General features: G+C 40.0%; 1 long non-coding RNA gene across 1 annotated transcript in view; it reads left to right on the forward strand.

The window, feature by feature from the left end:
• The window catches only part of LOC308062954, a 52,219-nt gene that overhangs the window by 20,984 nt on the left and 10,427 nt on the right, over positions 1-20,808 (forward strand). The window contains exon 2 of the long non-coding RNA XR_013927765.1: positions 1-20,808. This exon is cut by the window's right edge and continues 10,427 nt beyond it. This is a non-coding gene — a long non-coding RNA (uncharacterized lncRNA).

Below are 20,808 nucleotides of genomic sequence, written 5' to 3' on the forward strand. Positions count from 1 at the left end.
GTCCAGGACTGTTTCATCTGAATGAACATGGAAACTGAAAATATTTACCTGCTCCTCAATGCCAATGCAAATTTAATCAGAAAACTAATTGCTTTCATTTTTCTGTTATAAACTCTTGAATTTGGTATAGAGGTTACCACAGTGAAAATTTTCTGCCAGCAATGAAGTCCAAAAGGAAATGGTCTGTGTTGTTTCTTGGAAGAAAATTGCCTTTAGAAAAATCCTATTTCTTTGCTAAAGTATCAAGGAGATATGTGGTTGAAGAAAGAGATGTATAGCTTTTGAGATTAATCATTATGATGAATGAGAGAAAAGCTGAAGGCTGCAAAAAATCTCCATAAGTATATCTCCACTTACTCTCCAATAATTACACCAGTAGCTGCCATCTTCACTGTTTCTATGTAGATTCTCTCCCTGCCAACCTTGGCCCCTAAAGAAGTGATGTATAACATCCAGCTCTACTCAAAAGTCTTAAATTGCTGGCAGCTGCAAGAAACACAAATTACAACCAAAATACCATATTAAACTATTTACAAACACCTTAGCCACCCATAGAATGTTCACTGTTTAACAAATAAGCAAGAACTTATAAAAACAGATCTTTGAAGTGAAATACTGATCTTTTTTAACCTTAGAGTCAGCAATTGATACAGCCTGTGCTAGTTTTGGCTGGGTTTTCTTCATAGTAGCTAGTATGGGGCTATGTTTTGGATTTGTGCTGAAAACAGTGCTGATCATACAGGGACATTTTCATTATTACTGAGCAGTCCTTAGAGTCAAGGCCTTTTCTGCTACTCACATCACCCCACCAGTGAGTAGGTTGGGATGTACATGAAGCTGGGAGGGGACACAGCCAGGACAGCTGACCCCAACTGACCAAAGAGATATTCCATACCATCCAACACTGATGAAATGTTGATGGGAAATAGTGAATTAATTTCTTGTGTTACTTTGCTTGTGTGGGTGGCTTTTGCTTTACCTATTAAACTGTCCTTATCTCAACCCAAAAGTTTTCTCTTTTTTCTAATTCTCTCTCCCATCCCACCAGGGGTGAGTGAGCAAGCAGCTGTGTGGCACTTAGTTGCCACCTGGGGTTAAACCATGACACAGCCTTAGAAAGATACACTCCTGCCATGGTATCTCATTATTTCTTTTGATGTGTTATCATATCTTTATGGAGTGGTGGTGGTTCCAGTCAGGAAATGCAGATTTGGAACACAGTATTGCATCTGCTTAGATAGAAGCTGAGCATACACAGCACATATAAATAATTCTAGTGCTAGGATTTCGGGAAAGGATTTGCGATGACGTTTGAAGAAAGGCACCAAAGTCTATAAATGCTGCATTCAAACATATAATTTTCACAGCTTTATAATTTCCTTGAAGTATTTTTTTCCTAAACATTTTGTTACATACCATGTGGAAGATGGTGATCATTAAACTGTGTGTTAAGGAAACTCAAACAGCTTGTAAAGCCCATTGAAACATATCTCTTTCAGAGTTAGGAGCCCCAGATCTCACATCAAAAGTTTCACTGGACGTGAATAACAAAAGCATGTTTCACAGTGCATTAGCATAACACTGATTTAGGAGGGACAATCACACCACTTAGACTGACATTTTGTAAAACAAACAACACTGGATTCCACCCAGAGAAGCCACTGTTAACCCCCCTGATCCATGTTTACTTTCTAGGAGGATTCCCACCACCTTCTACAGCAGCCTGCTCTAATGGTTAATCACTTTGGCTGTTAAATAAAATGTGCGTCTTGTTTGTAATAAATCTGGACTTAACATCAGTTCAAAGAAAGGGAAACGGGAGACAGTGCCAACATACTTGTGAGGAAAGCAAACAAGCAAGAGGCAATCTGGCTGCCTTGGCAGAATCTGTTTCTTTTATTAAAAACAGAGAATTAGAGGTAATTCAGCTGCAGCATTATCCAATTGCAAGGACAAGTTGAGGACGGGTTACTAACATCCATTGTATCAGATCTAAGTGGTCATACTGTTCGAAGAGAAATTAAAATGTGAATTGAGTAGGGTCTAGGAAGTCAAGTGCAGGAATAAGTAGAACTGATAGTTAATTTAATGCAAGCTCCAACCTAATGAAAAGACAGATAATTGGAGGTAATGAAGAGCCTACCAGTTGTAGGAACAGAAGCTTACACAGGCACATAAGAGTACTGCTTGTGTACTTTGTTGAACATGGGTTCCACAGTGCTCAAAAACAACAGCAGCAACAAGGTAAATCACAACCCTGATGCCCAAGGAGCTCTCAGACCTGTAAGTCACACACACTGACCGTCACACACAGATCTTAAATGGCTCTGGCTGACTTGCAGAAAAAGCAACAATGAAAACAGCCACAGTACGTTGTTAACAGACTGACGGAGGACTATTTCTGGTATCAGTAATCCCTACTGACCACCTGCCTACACATTGTCAGCTGACAATGTTCCGTTCACCTCCACAGAAGCAGAGTATCCTGTAGGGAGAAGAGAAAACCAAATACTGGGAGTGAATAAATAAATAAACAAACAGGAAAGCTGATAAAACACAGAAACAAAACTCATGTAACAGACAAGGAAGAGAAAACATGAACAGGGGAAAGAACTAATGCAGAATTTTGTCAGCATAGAGAACGCAAAATCTGCCAGAAAGAAAGAAGCAATGTTGCAAAAGCAGGAAAACCAGGAGTTATAAAGGATGAAAAACTAGAAGCACAGTTAAAGCCAAAGTAGAGCTGTTAAATGAACAGTCTCTACCTACATCCTTGCACAGAGATTGCTGCTCACCAAGCTGTGAGCAGCGAAGTGTTTCCAGACTCTTGAACTAGTTTTACAAGGATAAAGCCTCCTATAGCCTTTGAAGAAGTGGAATTACCCATTCAGTTTGTTGACAGGAGAAAAGGAGTTCTCTAACAGTGCAATGGGCTTAAGGGAAGAATCATGGAACCATCTGGAAATTCAAAGGAGGGCTTGTTTTGTTACCAATATAGAGACCTCATTGCCATCTCATCTGAAGAAATTACTGTGAATGACAGGCTAGAGGCTCACATATAAAGACATCCCTTAGTTACAAAGGGCTTATGAGACTATTTATACCCCAATTTTGAGCACATCTCAGAAAGCTACTGTCACAAATGGTCTCATTATGCCACTGCCAAACAGGAGCACAATAGGAGAGTTACTACCCAGAGCCTAAAACTTAAGTAGGTGCAAAAAAACAGCAGGTCTTCAGAGAACAGAAGGGGGGAAAGTGACAGGAATAGGGCCACAATTTAGAGTTTAAGTCCCTGTGAAGCTAACGGAAAGACTATTCATTTATTTCAACAGACTTTGGATCAGGTCCCTCACTTCTGAAGAGCTTTGAAGTTGAAAAGTGTTAGATGAGCACTCAGAATTTTTATCAATAGAAAAATGTGGCTGAAGAGATGTATATGAGTGTCTTTCTAATTTGCTTGAAAAGGTCAGAAGATCGAGAAGAATGTCAGCACATAGGAGGTGATTTAATGGGATTTGAGGGGAACACTTCAGACACAAAGTGTGAATAACACATGAAAAAGGAGTTGAGCATTTCTTAGAAGAGCTTGTGCACTATAGATTCATCAGGACTATCTAAGAACTGGTCAAAAAGCAGACTAAGGTAAATCAGGGTGTTTTTCTAACTTATGAATGCCCCGAATGTTTGCTACCTTATCAGAAATCAGGGTTAAAAAAAATTACGTAATTTCTTTGGCAGCAACGCTGGTTTAACAAACTTTTACTACCAAATCTGCCCCAGCAGTTTCTTGTCATTCCAACATCAGTCATATGCTATGCAAGCAATTTTCTCCCACGTCAGTTGGAAGCTACTGCCTGAGGTTTACAGATACTAATAGCAGGAGGGCCTCCCTGTAAACCTTTAGCACCATCCTTCATGTCTTATTCCATGCAATGGAATAATGCACACTCCAATCAAATTAGTTGCTGAAGAAATACAATAGAATTTGCAGCTGAAGAGGAGAGAGAGAGAGGGTGAGACCCCACCTGGATCACTGTGTTCAGCTCTGGGGCCCCCAACATGAGAAGGACATGGACCTGTTGGAGCAAGCCCAGAGGAGGCCACGAAGGTGACCAGAGGGCTGGAGCACCTTCTCTGTGAAGACAGGCTGAGAGAGTTGGGGCTGTTCAGCCTGGACAAGAGCAGGCTCCAGGGAGACCTTATAGTGGCCTTCTAGTGTCTGAAGGGGGGTTAGAAGAAAGATGGGGACAGACTTTTTAGTAGGGCCTGTAGTGACAGGACAAGAGGGAACGGCTTTAAGCTGAAAGAGGGCAGATATAGATGAGGTATCAGGAAGAAATTCTTTACTGTGAGGGTGGCAAGGCATTGGAGCATGTTGTCCAGAGAAGCTGTGGATGCCCCATCCCTGACAGTGTTCATTCAAGGCCAGGTTGGATGGAGGTTGGAGCAACCTGGACCAGTGAAAAAAGTCTTTGCTCATTGCAGAGGAGTTGGAACTAGATGATCTTTAAGATCCCTTCAACCAAAACCATTCTATGATTCTAAGATTCAGCAAAGCAAATTAAGATAGGTAGAAGGCTAAATACGTAGGAAGCTTTTCAGATTGAAGTACACAAATATAAGCATTGCTGCCTGCTAAACCTTGCTCCATGGGTGAGCTCTGCAAAAAGATGGTGTTTACCTCTACACAATCTCTGCTGAATGTTCCCATATGGTATATACTGAGTGAGAAGTGACAAAAGTGATGGGTAATTTGCACAGCACCTTCTTCAAGGGTCTCTGCAGTCTGGAGCTAATTGCATACCCTGCAGATACGCTTCATGGGTTTAGAATTTTTTTTTTCCTTTTTTTAATAAAAAGAAAGCAATTAGGGCCGCAGTCACACTATGTTTTCATTTCAGCTAATTTATCTAAGTTAAATTAGCTGTTATGCAGTTCAATAGGAAATAACATTGACACCATAAAAAGTGCAAAATAACTACAGAATGTGGGATGATAATAGTAGAAAGCAGTTTCTGTGGGTCTGGAATTTATAGTCACTAAACCAGAGTGAAATAGCAACTAACTAAAATCTGTCAGCAAATCACCAACTAGGTAACTTCCCATTGTTCCCATTTACCACGCCTGAGTAGAATTTACTGTGGTCGCACCATTCATTTATAATCAGCATGCCATATTCATTATACATAAAGCCTTGCCAAACAGTCTGCCTTGCACAAGCAGAACAGTTACTCTTTTGAGGCTAAAAAAGAAAAGATTAGGAAAACCAATCTCTTCCTGGAGGTGAGATGTGGTTAGCTGTGGGCCTGACATTACAGAATGTCTATTTTTGATACAAGGGGGGGGGGTTAAATAGATTTATTTTAATACACAGACATAGAATCCAAAAGGAGAAAGAGTTTAAGTTCAAACAGAACCCTTAGACTCAAAAAGCCCGACCAAAAGCCATTAATACCATTCTTTCTCAATGGGCTGCAAATATAACACAAGGTGCCAGGTACACTTGCAGGTTGCTAAAGCAACTCTCGACAAGCCACTTTCCTGGACCTCTGATGTTACCTTCCCAAAGATTTCTGTTCCTTCCAGTTTCCCCCTACTCTTCTGTGCTGTTTGTCCTCCTGGGCTCAGGCTCCAAAAAACATTCAGCAGTCGTAGACATGTGGGGAAACTGAGGCAGCTAAAAGTGCTATAAACCAATTTCCCTTATAGAAAAGAAGCAAAGACAGTAAAAGATGAGCCAGTAATAGTCTTTCTGTACCTTATTGTAATGAAAGACCTTACTGACTTCTAACTGTAGTCAAAGAAAGTTTTAAAAGATGGAGGCTATCACATACCTTCTGAGGTAAATTTCTTGTTTTGGAGCTATTCTAACCACAACACTACTTCCCTACAGATGAGCGATTCCTTCCTCCCACAGTATCTGGTCCCTCTTACAGCTTTCTCTGTTGATATGGGTATAACTAAAAAAGTCAGTAGATGCACAAATTCTGCAGCTAGCGTTATTCAGTCACAAAAGGAGAGAATACGGTTTCCTCAAATAAGCAAGAGCACATCACAATAAGAAAACATTTGCCATGAAGGCTTACAATAGAAGAGAATACTGTTTAAGGAAAGGAAGCAAGGACCAAATTGGCTCTCGTGTCGTCAGTTGTAAATCTCTCATTTGCAAAGCCAAGTAATTTCTATTGCAGAGATAGATCTGTGCTGGGAAGACCAAACCTGGAGATAGCACTGTATTTGCAGTGCCTTTTCTTGTGAGTGGATGTAAGAGTGCCTGTAACATCTGTGCTTTCACTAGCATGTGAATAGACTAGGAGTGTCTTAGAGCAAGCAGACAACGGAGTTTGGCCACCAAACACCCATAAATATGTCAAACAATGTGACAAGACCTTGCTTGCCCTCTACATCACAGTCAGAATTGCAGGGCAGACTGGCAGGAGCTGACTTCTTAAATTTTCAAAACAGTATCTCTATACTTCCTCCTGTGTCCATTCCCTGTGGAAGTGCACCATGTCACTGATCTGAGTCTGACTAAGTGATCAGAACAGTCTCTTCAAACCTTTATCAGCAGGACAGGGATAAATTCGAGACATGCTCAGGTACCTCATCAGCCCTCCCATGTGGATGCCACGTGCATACAAGGAAACATACAGGCAGTGTGCAAAACTGAGGGTATGATGTCACAGCTGAAACAAAGCCGTTTTCCTTGGTATTTGGCACATATTTTAAATACATAGTGACTGCAGCCTAGAGAAAAGGTGAACAGAGAACACTGGGATCTATTTACAATAGGTGTCCCACACACAGCCCCATCTCCTGCTGCTGAAAGCTAAGAAGTTCAGGCTCAATAACAGACTTTTCCAGCCCTCACTGCTGAGGGAGTCAGCAAGGTTTCCCCCCAGTCAGTGCCAATGAAGGTTAGAGAATGTACTCAAATGAAATATTTCATAATATTTCCCCTACACTCAAGCCACAAAAAAGTTTCTAAGCACACACCACGGTGTTCACCCCTAATAGTACATTGCCTTGTGATAAACTAAATACCCTAACAGCAGCACTGGGCCTCATCACATCCATAGCACATGCACATGAGCCAGTGGCCATACACTCTGTTCAGTTTCTATCCCCTCACCTAAAAGTTGAAAACAATCCAGAGAAATGCCTTTTACACCCCCCTAACCTCACCATAGAAGTGGACTCTCACTGTTTACTTCCAGACAGTTTGGATGAGTCTCAGTGGGCTTAACGTTTACAGGAAAAATGGCAAAGTTCAGAAGGTCCCTCACTCCCCACACCTATAATTACCCTGTTTTCTGCAGTTTGGTCAGATGAGAAATGAATGTTAGTTCTTTCCAGCAGTTCTATTTTCATCCTAGCATCATTTTTTTGGCAGTAAAGTATGTCAGAATTGGAAACCATCCTGTGTCAAATGACATATAATTTGCACTAAACAAAGAACCGAACTTGTTCACCTTTCCCACTTGCTTCTGCACGTCTTGCCCTTACAAAGGGTTAGGAGCACAGTTGTGCTCACTTATATTAGCTAAGAATCTAGCCCAAAAGATACACTTTGTTACCTCCCTTTTCACATGAGCATTAAGCCAAACCTGAGCTGTCAATCCACATCCAAAAGAGAAAAAGATGCTGGAGACAAAATTCCCTTTTTCCATGCAATACTGGCTATTTTTTAATTTTTATTTTTTTAAATAAGGAAGAAATATCACCCCATTTTCTTGCAAGAAGAGTGACCCCTGTCTTATTTCTCAAAGGCATATTCCCAGTGGTGGTAATGCTTGTTCTGGCTATCGCCTCAGCTTTTTTGGTCCTGCTTCCTTCTCCCAAAATACATCCTCAAATCTGGCATTCCAATTTCTCAGTTTGTTCTATTAATCCACAGAAATGCTTCAATCCAACTAGACTAACTTCTTTACTATGCTTTACCATTTTATGCTTTTGGAAGCAGCCTCTATTGTTTCAGTCCTCACTAAACAAAGATGTTTTTAACTGCTCCCCCCATTTAGCTTGTATGGAATTTCAGTTGTAATGACCACCAGTTTGAAAGAGGCTCACAGCAATATTCACATTTATTAGCTGGAACCAATAACAAACTAAAAGTATGTCATTTTGCATTGCAACTCTGATACTATTTTCTTTCTTCCTCAAAGAAGCAATTAAAAAAACCCCAACCTAAATCAGAAGTTAGAAAGGAAAGTTCAGTAATGGCTCATGAATAGTTATGTTTTTATTCTAGGAGGCATTTGAGGTTTTTTTGTTGGTCCCGTCCTCCCTCCCCCTTTCTTATTGTCACTGAAATGGTTTACTGCTTTTTCCATTGTATTAGTTTATATTTTATTCACTTCTCAGATATCTATCAGAATGCATCTGCGATGCTGCCAAACCACCAAAGAAAACTGGCCAAGAAAGAATAAAAGGAAAAGAAGAAAAAGAAATGAAAAAGAAAACGTAAAAAAGCAAGATCCCCAGAAAAGGCCACCAAATATTGGAGCTGACAGGATCCAAAGCAGTTCCCTGCTCTACCACAGACCTCTTCATTGACTATGGGCAAGTCACATCAATCGACCGTTTCTGTCATTCCATAGATACCTTTCATTCTTTTTTACCACAAAATCAGTCTTCCACAAGAAAGAAAACAAAATTCCTTGGGAAGGAAGAATAGAGAGCTTAGCCATATCTAGGGTTCAGTAGGAAATTCCATGTATCTTTCCCATGAGCCTGCCTCACAGATTACTCCATCAGAATGGAAAAGTTTGACATTTGTATCCTGATTTTTATTAACTAATTTTCCCTTTCTATAATAACTGTGCTGCTGGAAAAGCAGTGGGAGGGGGAACACATCTTTCTGGAACTCAAAATTGGGACTGGAACTCAAAGCAAAGTGAAACACTTAAATAACTCATGTAAAGGTGAATTTTTAAAATTCTTCATTGATCTCATACATCCCAGCCACAACAGTTTTTAATTGACAGCATTTCCTTTCTTTCTCTTTCGCTTCACCTATGAAGTTGGCAGAACTGGGAATACTTCTCCTGAATAACTGTCCAAATGCCTCCCAGAAATACTTAGAGCAAGAAATACTATACATTAATTTGTTTTGTTTAGTGAGGCATGAAAGGAATATTTGTAGTTTGACATATTAGGTATGTTCTCAGTGGAAAAGAGGTTGCTCCTGGAAATGGTAAACAAAATGTTTGTTTGCTTAGGAACTAAAGCCACATATACCCCTACTGATCTGTTGGAAGTACATATTGTGCCCCAGCTGTTACCCTGTGGCTCCTGAGGAAACAAGAAGCATACTAGGAAAAGAAATAGTAGTCCAAAAATAAGTGTTGTTCCTGAGGTCTACAGTGTATTTATGTAACACATGTAATCATACAAATGCATAGATGAGGAAAGCCCAGGGATAAGAATAGGCCAACAGCATGGGATAATTCATAGACAGTGGCCTGAGGGATGTGTGGGCATAGAAAGAGAGTTCAATAAAAAATGTGATTTACAGCCCTCATCTTTCAAATGTTAGCACTCCCTTTTGACCAAGAAAAGCTGTGTACATGCACACTTTCGCACATTGAAAGAGTGTGTGCTTGCATGTATTACCATCTGTGCATGAACTAGTACTTGTTCCTTAAAATAGGATTAGACCTTGTACCATCAGAATTTACAGGTCCCAACACATTTCTTTGATACAAATCAGATTCACACCACATACACAATAAACTACGGAAAGCAACTATTTTGTTCCACCAAAGACAAGACAAAAATACACATTCTTTTGTACGTATACCTATGTGGACACTTGCACAGAGCTTGAAAAGAGGGCTGGCTAAACATCTACCGCAAATATGCAAAAGTATAACTCCTTTAAGACTAAGCATTTTTAGTCCATGCTGAAAAATAACAATGGAAGTGTTACAACTACCCTGACATTAGCTAAGTCTCACTGTCTTAGGTTTAAGGGACCTATTACACTGGTATCTAAGTACCAGCAGTGAAAACATCATTCTCAAATAATCTGAACAATTTTAAAGCCGATTTTCTTGTCACTTCTATACAGAATGAATGGTCTTTTATACAGAGCCTATAGAAAAATCATGGAATTTACGCTGTGCGAAAGGACACGCCTCGGCACACAAAAGGAGGCCAGTTCATATCTCAATGGCCAGTAAGGAAGACTAGGAGAAAAAAAATTAAAAACAAAATTAAAAAATAAAAGTCATTTCATAGCTGCTGCATTTCTGCAGAAGGTGAGGGGTTTATCCCAAGCAATAGATAATTCTGTCCACATCCTTGCTTGACTGACAAGTATAAAGTCCCAAATACAAAGTGCCACTAGGAGCACTTATCCCAGCGTAACTCTTCAGTTCACCAGACATCCGCAGAAGACATTCAGAGTGTCACCAGAAAGCCGGACCAATCCTGTATCAAATTTACTATTGCTCCCTGAGGAAAACACCACAGTTCTTTATGCAACACTATGGTCTCACCATCAGGTTACAGTACATAAATTGCTGCATTTACAAGATTATCACTCAAACATGTAGTCACTCCAAATTTCAACCCTGGACTGCCTTGCAAAGGATGGACCACTGGCCATCCATGAAGTGATGGAAGAGGCAGGAGGTCCCAACAGAAAAATACATGCTCATTAAACCTTATCACTGTCAGGCGGAGCTGGCTCTCACATTAAAACTGCCCATTCCGCAACTTTCAAGCTTTATTTTGGGTCTCAGGTAAGAACTGAACTGGATGTCTTCACAAGTTAGTATTCACTTTGGTCCCCACTAGGGCATCTTGAGGACTTTCCTCTGATCACTCCAACTACAGCTAGCTCTAACCTGTCACAGTTTTTAATTTAAAGGAATGTATTTTGAACTCATTGTGTCTGGAAACATCTGACATAGATTAAGCCATAACACAGCCTGCCAGCTGGCTAGAAAAGATCAAACCAGCCTGCTACCTCAGCCACTGATCCCATGGGTGACATAATCTTAGCACCTGTTGCCATGCGACTCTAGTCACAAAAAAGGATGAGTGGAATCACTCAACATGCTTCACATCTCTGAACTTGCACTCTGGCAAGAGGCAGCTAAACCACATGCTGGGAATCTGATCAGTCACCCTACAGACCTGGGCAGGGCCGCACAGAAGTCAGCACGACATTGCACAGGCCCTCAGGCCCTGCCTTTCAAACTGAACAGGCTCCAGGATGAAGGCAGCCATCCTACTGTTTACAATAATACCATACGGGCTTCAAAAGAACGGTGGTCTGATGTTTGCAGGCTCTGGAAACATGAGCTCATCTATTATTATGGCCATTAGACTGAAGACACCTGGCTGAGAGGCAGTGGGGGAAAGGAGGCAAACACAAAAGAAGGGGAAAAACGGCATGGAGATTATCATTAGTACATGGAGGAACCAATATTGTAAGGTGTTTTGTCATGTGTCTGAGGTATAGAACAGCTGCTTAGCTAATAGCATTATACAGGATCATGACAGAAAAGAGCATTAGCAATATTATAGTGTAGGAAAGAAAAGAATTATGGGCTGCATATTTTTTCCCAAAGAGTAATATAATGAAAAGGGTTCTGCTGAAGCCACTAAGGCACCCTTCAAATCACATATATTATAAATCAGCAAAGCCCTGAGGCATCATGTTTATATAGACACTTAAATTTAAAATAAAAATACTCAATCTTCATTTCTGAGTAGAGATTCAATTACTTTGAGCTTTAGAGTCTGAATAATATGAAGCATAAAACTAAGTTTTGTCCCCAAGGTATCTCTCACTTGTGGACCATTTAAATCACCTAGTTGCATGAAGCAGACAAAACAAATTAAGCAAAAAAAGCAGCAAAATTAGTCTTTTATCTGTGATATCCAATACAAACTGTGAAATAGAGAAACACACAAAAAGCACTTGGGGTATGAAGCATCATGAGGCTCTCATCAGCTGCACTTCTACCTTTTCCCTAATTCTATAAAGCTCACCACAGAAAGTCAGGAAATATTTTATTACTGCAACTATTTGACAAGCTGGTCCTAATACCCTCTCATTGTCTAGGTGAATCAGTGCCAGACTAGAGCATAATGAAATTTCAAACATAATGCAATAGAGGTTATTACATGACAGCTAGAAAGTTCATTGAGATTGTTCTGTAACAGCAAGTTCTTCCCCCACCCCCTTCCTTTTTCTAATCAAATTAGAGATTGACCACTAAAGCCTTGATTCTATAGCTGAGAAGCACACAGTGCTCCTGCTACCTCAGATTAGCTCACCCGAGTTCAGCAGAGTCCAGCACAGAAAAGTGCACCACCAGCAAGTTGAAGGAAAGAAGCCAAAGGATCTGAACTTCCCTAAAAGTCTAGGTTTGCAGATCTGGGGCTTTCTCCAGTCCCTGTCATATGCTGCTATATCAGCACGGTATAAATCCAATTGCTTCCTCACCCAGCACTTTTACAGCAAATACTCAACTACTGCATTGTCATCTGAGGCAATCTGCTACACTTGTGTAAGTAACTTTTCAGCTGTTACTGGATGCACAGGAAGATGGTAGAATTTTTTTCATGAGTAACACTGAACCATGTAAAACCCAGTACCCAGGCTCCTAAATTTCAACAAGGCTTCCACAAACATTACAGCAAAGCCAGATCACCACGGAAGCAGCCAAAGTTATGGATTTGAAAAGGTTCTCAGACTGACACCTGCTTGTTCCACAACCAAATGCAGATTCATTTACCCAAGTACAACAGCATCCAGTGCCACTTTATGCATCTCTTCCAATTACATTAGATTCCCTCTAGATTGTTGAAGGCTTACTTTTTCCTTGGCCAGCCAACTCCCTTCCATTCTGCAACTATTTTTTAAAGCTCTTCTATTTCTACATTACCAAAATTACTTCCTCACTGGAACTTACAGAAATAAAAATCCTGAAAGTAACTGCATTTTCATCAAACCACACAAGACTGTTAAAATAATTACAAAAGCCCAAAGTTTCCAGCAAGATAGATATACAACACACAGAGGCTGTGGGGTTGAGCAACACAGTTGTTCTCACAACTACTCATGTTTTGTAAGCATGGGACAAACCTAGGTACAGTGTTACCTCTGCATGTCTGTGTTGTAAATGTTCCAACACACCCATGTGCTTTTTCCACAGACATTACAAAATCTAAGTCTTGTCTGGCATATGCTGAAGTCAGAAACCCTCAATACCATGAGAGAATGCTGGACTGGGCCCAACACATATAAACAAATGTATTAACCTCTAGATAAAATAAGTTCCTGAGGATTTAGGGTAGAGCAAAGTAATAAAAAGCAATGGACAGTTCTGCCAGGACTGAATTGCAGGCGTTGCCCAAGATTGCAATTCTGGTCACTTCAGGAGCTGGCAAGCAGGCATGTTACACTTAGAGCAAACTGCAACGTGTCCCTGTGACATGGCCAGTACCCACTAGACTCGGATAAACAAATTTTGATTGCCTGTGACCCGAAGCAGGAAATCAGCACAAGACTTTTGTTCATGACCGTAAGAGTTTTCCAGCCTACTTTTTGCACTATATTGGTACACCGCAATGATTGGAAAGTTAAGTCTCTGTGCAGTGCTCTCAAGCTATAAAGGATTCTGCTAACAGTCCTCTGAGGCTAGCTGAATGTCACTTTATACAGCTTCAGAGGTGCAAAGCAGCTTTATCTGGACCAAAAGTGTGGCTTTCAGGCCTTCAGAGGTAAAAGGTCAGAGCACTAAACCACTCTGTCTTGCCAGCCACTATAAAGAGTCATTCAATTTAACCAAACTCATTTGACATAGAGCCTGATAAAGAACACAACCAGATTATTTAATAACAGAAATGAAACTATTCCTCTGGGTTGGATGACACTCCAAAACTCTTGTGAGAGAAATGGTAAAATGTTTAATAAAATTTACAGCATTTCATTCAGATAAAAGTTAGAGAATGCTCGATTTATGGGTGATGTTTGTCTCAGAGCAGCAATAAAAGTCAGGTCAATAAGTGATTCATTTTCCTAACTTGGAAAAATATTCCGGCTATACAAAGTACCACCATAAACCACATATAGGCAGACAAAGAAGTCCCCTGATAGAAAGGCATCCACTCAAAAAACAGGAAAAGGTGGCTTTCTTTTAGATAGCTGGAAAATGTCAAAGCAAAGCAAATTATTTATGTGGTGTCTATAAATAAAATACTGTCTTGGAAGATAGGAACACTGAGTTAGAAGTAAGTCAGGATGTCATTCCCTGGCAAAGAAGCTGGTGTTTTTAATTAAACACACTTAGCACAGTCATCAATGAGCATGGCCATTAATTTGATTAAATTGAATGCTTCGATCTTAAGAAAATCCTGGAGGAAGGAAATAATAGCAAAAAAAAGTAAAAGGAGCTAGAAAAGTGTTGGGAGCTTTTTGCAGAGTAGCCATGGAGAGCTGTCTCTCCAACTGGGGAGAAAGGAGTTGTAGAGGATTTTAGTGCAGAACTCCTCACTGGAGCATGCTCATCTTTCATCATTCTCCAACACTTGCTAATAAGGCACTGAAAAAGCCTGAGTGAACTGTAGTTAATACCTCAGTTAATACAGAAGAAAAGCTTCTGCAATCTTAAATAGCAGTAAGTAAGCCCCAAGTCCTTTAGATGCTGTGTAATGGTTTGCTCTTTCCTTTATCCTGCTAGCAGCAGAATTATATTTAGGTCCCACACTGTATGAGGGATTGAACGTACCCACAGTGACAAATAGTCCTCTGCCCTGAAGAGGTGACAAAGTAGAGCTAGAGAAGAAAAAGCTGTGTGAAAGAAAGGACTTGCCCTATTTCACAACTGAAAACAGACAGATCAAATGAGTTGCCCAGGGTCACCTGTACTCTGTGGTATAGCCAGAAATGACATTCCAGTCTCCTCAGTTTCGTATCAGTGCTTCAGCCTTGGACTCTCATTTTGCTGTTAAAAAATACAGAAGAATCAAGCCTGCTATAACCCCAGCAGTAAGCTGAAGCATCCCATCCACGTGACAGACAGGCAAACTGAAGGAAAGGAGAATTAAAGGTAATGAAATCTGTCAAAGGCTCATTTGTTTTGAAAGGCAGGTCACTGATTTAGGTGCTTAACTCAGGAACCCACTCAGAAATGCTCAGTCCCAGAACTCACTCTCAGTGCACTCTTACCAGTGCACTCTTAGTACTGCAGTGTTTTGCACTGCTGCTGTACAACCCCACTGTATTTTTTTTTTAATTACACCATCACTCTCTGCAGACATTCCCCTGGTTCCTAGGGTGGAATTACTTGAAACTTATTTAGTAAATGCCCAATGCCAAGGAGTAACCTATTCCATCTGAGCTGGAAGCAGAATAGCCAAATAGGAACATGACTCAAGGCTCCTCTGACTAAAGATAAAGAGCAAAAGGACATGCAGAAAACCACAAAGGCAAACTTTCTGGTTCAACTGTACCAAACACAAACTTATTTATGAAACAGGTTGTTTGTAAAGGTTATTGCCAAGTGCTAGCAGGAAGCTGCTTGTATTACAGTCAGGCTGCAAGTGCAGTTATAATGAGGATGGGGAATGGTCTAAGCAAGCATTTAGATAGCTGGGAAGTTACTGCTTTCCCATCCGCCTAGAACACAGATACAATTTTCCTGAAATGCAAGTGTGGAGGCACAGGTCTAAATTCATGTGTTCTTCCTCCCTGAGGTCATAACCACACCAGACACCACATCCCTTGAACTACTGCATTTATCAAAAAACATTCTTCCATAACAAAAAGTTTTGGGGCCTGGATTTTATTTTTTTTAAGCACCACAGAGTAAACAATCACAAGACTGAACACAGTATAAACACTGAGGTGGACAGACCATTGCCCGGCAGTAACACAGTATGACAGAAGCCTCCCTGGCTCCCTGGAAACCACCCTGAGGTTTGTTTGCATCAGTCTTGAAATTTTTGTACACATGCCCCAAGCCCTGCAGTTCTCAAGAAATTGCCACTGATAATTGCTGATTTAATATCATAGACTTTGATGAACAGGTTCACTAGGTAAAGAAGATTTACTGTGTTTCCTGCTTAGGGTATTTTTGTTTTTAAGAAATCAAAGGAAAAGGAGGATGTGGTTGGTTTGCAATCAGCCACCATACAGAAAAACACCGTTCTCTATCTGGTTTGCCTCATGCTGTTATCCAGTGGACTTCAAAACATACTGAACAGTCTCTCAATGTCATTAGGGTAAGTTGTGGTAAAGTGTTACTCTTCCACTGAAGTTGCAGTTCGGCATGCAAAATATTGAGATTCTAAAGAAAACAATGCAGCAGAACTGGGGCACTGAATACCAACTGGCATCTAAGGTAAAGACAATCTAAAGTCTGCCAGTTACTGCTGAGACATAAGTTGCTTTATGAAAAGTCTGAATTCACATTGGTTTGTCTTAGGATGATGATGTGTGGGTTTTGGTCTTAGTGATACCATTAAATGCAATCCCAAAGCAACACACCAGAATGCAGCAAGCCATCAGTTCACAGGTGCCAGGTCTGGCACTCTGTGTCCTGAAATGTCAGGAATCAAAAAAAATATTAACTTTGGTTGAATCAGGCTCCTAGACATGACACAATTAAGCTGTTGCTTGCAGATGTGTTTTCTGAAGAGTAACAACAGAAAAGCTTATATATAATCACCCCATTCAGTATTAATCCCCTTGCATTCACAAAATTAGGCTGAGTCTGCCAAAAAAAAGGAAGATGCTCCACTTAGCCTAAATCTGAACCTGAAGCAAGCAGGATATTCCTACTCAATACAGCCACCATGCTTGAAAACTTTCCAACTCACTGATTACATGTGTACTCTGGGAACAATAAAGGGGCAAACAACAATAGGCAGCTGGGCTAGAGAAAAATTACCAGTGATAAAATATGACAGGTGATCACTCTAGTGGTCCATGCTGTCTTGGCTACCACTTCTCTCCCATTGTTCAAAACCACAGGAAGATTTATTGAGGAATGAAAAGCTGTAACACCAAGTCCTTGAAAGGCCAAGATGAGCCAGTGGAAGAGATTTGGTGAAATAATCAGAAAGAAAGGGAAATAAAAATATCTATCTAGGTGGGCAAAAGAGAAGGCAATTTTCACTTGAGTATCACCTATTACATTTAAAACCACTAGAATTTAGAGATGCAAAAATCACCGATTTCTTTAAAATTGTCCACAGCTTGAGTCTCCCATGTCAAATAACAAGACTTGTTTCTTGCACAGAGAGTCAGTGATGGTGACATCACTCCATAGTGTCCCATATGCCAAGGTGTCCCATACTGCTGCTTTGTTCCTTGCACATGCACTGTGCACTGTACAAACTGTATCCAAATGGTCTGGACCTAAGTTAGGTAAGAGACATTTCCCCAAAGTGGAAAAGAACAAACCACTTCTATGCATAAATAACCTCAGGGTCAAGCAAACCATCTCATCTGGATTCAAGGACACTGGTTTAGAATGAAGCTTTGTACAGTCCTCATACTCTATTTATAAAGAAAGGAGCTTGTGAAATTAGCTTTCTCTGACATATAGATTAAAAGTTGAATATAAATTCAAAGCTATTCATTTTTTTACTTCCTTTTTTTGGTGCAAGGCTATCAGCACATCTATACTTCAATATGGAAATTCTATAGAATCAGAAAATAATATTTAAGCATATAAGTTAAACAAAACAACTAAAAACAAATCAAAATGAGTTAAAATCAGTATTTCAATTAAAGCTATTTTATTTGAGTAACTATTCCAGTACTGTCACAATAAGAAGTGGTAGAACTGATCTGACACCTATTTTATTAACTTCCAAACCGCAGGAAATCCTGGTATTTCAGCTTTTCATTTGAGATTGGAATTTTGTTCTGAATAGAAAGTTCAATAGAGGCTCTTATTCCTGAATAGACTGGATTCGCTTTTTCTTAGGTAAGCAACATACACACAATTATCATGCTGTTCTGCTTTTCCAAAGATGATTTTGTACATTATTATACAGCCATCCTCAGAACTTTGCCCTGACACAGAGGGAACACTGAGCTAGCTCAATTAGCACAACCTTGTAAAAAAGTACTCATTAAATATCACAAGACAAATACAGACAGCAGAACTTTGCATACAGTGCTTACCCATCCACAGAAATGGAACAGGCTAGAAATATCCATAACGAAAGAGAAAACACTGAGAGTAAGGTTGGACCTGTACAGACATGTACCATTTCTTGCATTTAAGAGCTCCACTGTAAATACAGAACTCAAAGCTATGTAGGTGGTTAGTGTTTTTCTGCTAAGTTGACTCTCTCTTGTGTCAGCATTTCTAGGAAAGATCTCAACTCTAGCTCAAATAACTGCCACTGTATATGAAGATATATGTTGTATCAATTCCACAAAAAGGTAATTTCATTTAAGAACACACTGAAAGACAAATCTAAATGGTCAAGCGTTTTCTGTTAGTCGTAACCCACTGAAAACATGTATCAGGTTTTATTTTCTGGAGTTTATTTATTTAATTCAGTAATTTGATGGCTGGATTTTCACTACCATCCATTATGCAGTGTATTCCTTTGTGATAAGCTTGTAATAGGTTATTTACAGTCTCACCCCTGGAATTTCAGAAAGCTGTCTTGATCCTTTAATCCAGCTGACCTCTCCATGTTGTAAAGTTCTGTTTACCAGATGGACCCTGACAACACTCCCTATGGATTTTATTTATTCCTTTCTGCTGAGGAAAAGGTCATCCAAGCAAAACCCTCCACTTACTCCTCACAACGTACAGGGAAGAAGAGGAAGTTCTGTGACACTAGGGAATGCAATGGCCAAATCCCCAAGTTGGACACTTCCACAAAGCCTTATGAAACACATGACCAACAACTATTCGAACCCTGCCACTCTTACAGATAAACAATAATACCTTATTCATCTAATGGTGCTATTTCATGGTTCCACATGTAAAACAAAGCAACGTGCAGCCAGGTAGTGGCTCTTCATCTTAGAGCAACCTGATGTTTTAGGAGCAGATTTCTAAAGACAAGCAGGAAAAGAAATCAACCTCCAGAAATCAACTCATCTTTATGATCAAAAACAAACCTTGGTCAATATTTCTGTCTATACCACATCAACTGTAAGAACTGTAGGCAGTTCTTGACACAGACAAGTGCTGCATATTAACCTTCTCAAAAACCCCACAGGTGAAAACATGCCTGGTTAAGTAAAGTGGGGCAAAACTTGAAACGTCCTTCACCCGTTTCCTTTGGTCAGCCCTGGAAATAAAACAGCAGCAAGAGCTGTAACATCCACACGCCACTTCTCTCCCAAGTTTTACTGTAAGCTCCCCTGACCACACAAAGAGCCACTATATTCTATACATACATCTATTTAAGTCTATCTTTGGAAATAATAAACTAGAACTCAGTTGATTAGTTTGTTCCTCACAAACATCATAATTAGGCTAAGACATACTTCCTGGCTTTGACAGATGAAGTACATGGCATGTCTGAAAGCAATAGCTACAAAACAATCATGGTCACAGTTTACAAGAAGAACCTCAGAGGATAATGACATTGACGGCTACCAAATCAAAATGATACAGGCCTGATTTGTCTCTCAGCTGGAAACATTTAACATAAGATGTGAGTGGATTTTTAACTAGAGTCTTAATTTGTGGCAAACAGGATGGAAAAGTGGGAATATAGCACTAGTTCATGAAGACAACATTCCAAAAGCTACTGGTGCAAAGCAGTAATACAGTAACAAAAATCCCCAGAAGAGTAATAAATAACCCCTCCCCCCAGATGATATATTAGGAGTGTGGTACATTTGAAATTCCTTTAGAGAACTTGTAAAAAGAAAACTTGCCCACTGCTTTCCTTATTTCCATAAGGGAATAGTCTCTGTGCATATGGGTTTGGAATGGAGACAGAATTTCTTCATTACTTTGAGGTTAAGAAAACAACAGAGTCAATTTATAAGTTTTGTGGAATAATTAATAGAAACTTGCTAAGTAAGTTTGTCATATCGGAAATACTACCACCCAGTGATTTTTTCTCTAGTTTTGCCAAGACAGCAGAAGAATAACTGGGAGTCAAATAATTAAGATTTCCATTAGAAACCAGTGAACCTTGGACCAGGCACCTACTTCAGCCACAGGGGCAGACCCTGACCCCACGCTCAGGGAGCAGAAGACACCACTGCTCAGCTATCCCTGCTCTACAAGGCCCATATACAAACCTCACTCAGGGCAAACACCAATGACTCCACAGGAAATTGTACATAGTAATGTGTGTTGAGATGAGATTAAACGGATTATGGACTACAAGACAACAGTCTCGTATTGACTTCTAACACAGAGTCCTGCTTCTCAGCCCAACAGGTTTATCCTCCAGTGCTCACAAGGATCGGTCCCTCTTTCTAGTGACTACACAGATAGAAAGTCAATAGGCTGATCTGTTTAGGGAAAAATCACCTGAAGTAGCATAAGCAGAATAACTTGGAAAGAAAATATTCTTCATCTTCCAAAACAATAGCAGTGCTTCAGCTACCCATATGACATATGAATGAAAAAGGACAAAATCATCCAAAGAAGAGTTGTACACGTGCAAGATATCATTCTGAAGAACATCCACTCATCCTTCTTACTTAAGAAGGTCAAAGCAGCTACTGGTTATCAATGTATCAAGAGCATTTTCATTACCTTCAAAAATCAAATGAAAAATCAGGCCTAAAAAACCAAGCCTTCCAGACTGCAGGCTGCCATTCTTACCCTCTTGCTTCCGAAGACA

Source organism: Falco punctatus, assembly GCF_963210335.1.
Source record: "Falco punctatus genome assembly, chromosome: 4".
Lineage (NCBI taxonomy): Eukaryota > Metazoa > Chordata > Aves > Falconiformes > Falconidae > Falco > Falco punctatus.